Below are 1,994 nucleotides of genomic sequence, written 5' to 3' on the forward strand. Positions count from 1 at the left end.
CACCCAAACCTCCTATTGCAGTGGGAAAGCATTTTTCAGTTCCGAGTGTCTGAAGAAGCACAAGGCTGAGAGTTTAATGTATTCTGGAGCTGCTGTGGATTCTCATTTTTCTCCTGAAGGTGACCAAACCCCGAGCGCCTCAGCGGGAGGTCATCCTGTCCTCTAGCTCTCTGGATCTTCTGAATAAACAGTGCGGACGTTGACGTCAGCCTCAGCCTCCACCGTTGAGCGGACATTCATCTTTGACTGCAGGTTTTTTCCAGTTCTGACCCAGATAAAAACTCGAAAACCGCGACTTTAGACGCATCCTTTAACCGCGGCGTTTACAAAACTCCAACCTAACTACAAAAAAGACAAAAAAACAATAAAAAGTCACTTGCAGAGACGTGACATCAGGGTTTTTCTTATTAGGAATCATATCAACCAATCAAAACAAAACAAAGAAGACAAATATTTATATATATATATACAAAGATATGTCAAACTTTATTGGGATAATTCATCAAGAATTGATTGGAAAATAAAGAATTTAAAAGTAAAAGAAGATAAAGAAACACACATATGAACAAATATTGGATCAAATGTGTGACAAATACAAAAATAAACTTTAACATAAATTAGTACTTGGAAAAGAACAAATAAGTAAATTAAGTTATGACTTTTAAAACATTTGTCACAATTTTCAGCAAAATAAGTATCGATTTCAGCAAAAAATCCTAGTATTAGTGTCAATCTGTGTTTTGATCCAACAGTAAAATAGTTTTATTGTTCTTTTCTATTACAGTAATTAACATCCCAGTCAAGTTTAATGAAAATGTTTTTTAAAAAAGTGGTAAATTCAGTTTAACATGTTGTGTTTTGTAGGAATTGTGACCCAAAGTTGCTTTTTGTTGCATTTAGAGTCAAACATTAATGTATTTAAAGTGAGTTATTTTTCCATTTTTAGTTTATGCATTTATATTTTTGTAAGCATTTTAGCAGGTTTGTTCATTTGTTTTACATTTTAATCATGAATCAAATCAAGTCTGGTTTTTATGTTTGAAACTGTTTTTTGTTTTTGTTGCTTAAAATCAAAAGTGCCACCAAAAAAAATAGATTTTCTGTTAAAAAAGGTTTCTAATTTATAGATTTAAACGCCAAATGAATAATAAATATCTAGATTATACCCATTTAGGTAAATGATCTGTATTCTATCGCCAGAAAGTTAGTTTAATTTTGTACCTAATCATGTGAGATGGAAAAATACACAAACTTAATCATTTAGCCTTAAAGTCTGAGCGTTAAATACAATAATTTGTTTTGACTGTGACAAGATCAGGATCGAGAATGATGCAAGTTTGTGCCTCTTTGTTCTTCATGGATTGTGGAGACATTTGTAAATATTTTGCTTCTTCGTTAAGTCAAAAAGAAGTTAGCTTGGAATGAGTCAACCATGGATTTGAACTCACAACCTTCCAGTCTCAGGGTGGACACTCTACCACAAGGTCACTGAGTTTTGGTAGAAAGTAGGGATGTCCCGATCAGGTTTTTTTGGGCCCGATCCGATTCCGAGTCATTTGATTTTGTGTATCTGCCGATACCGAGTCCCGATCCGATACTTTTATAAGACATTTAAAACATGAATAAATTAAACAAACAGATTAGTGTTGTCCCTTATTTATATTTCAATAACCTTCTTTTATCATTAAAAACTTAAATAAAACACTTCTGTGAAGTAGCTTTAATAAACAAGTAAAAATACAGCAAATATAAACTAGGAAAAAAAATACTATTTTCTTGTTATATAAGTGATAATTGTCATGTGAGAAAGTTTAGTGACTTTAGCTTTAACATCTTTAGAGCTATAGAACATTTTTGACCAAATGTGATTCCTGTCCCCATTTAAAATTCTTAAAAATAAATTATTACTTTATTTTAGCATAAAATTTGATGAGTGTTCATGAATAGCTGATATCATTATTAGTTTTAATTTATTAGTTTTATTTATTTAGTTA

This window comes from Oryzias melastigma, linkage group LG11 (genome assembly GCF_002922805.2).
Source record: "Oryzias melastigma strain HK-1 linkage group LG11, ASM292280v2, whole genome shotgun sequence".
Classification (NCBI taxonomy): Eukaryota; Metazoa; Chordata; class Actinopteri; order Beloniformes; family Adrianichthyidae; genus Oryzias; species Oryzias melastigma.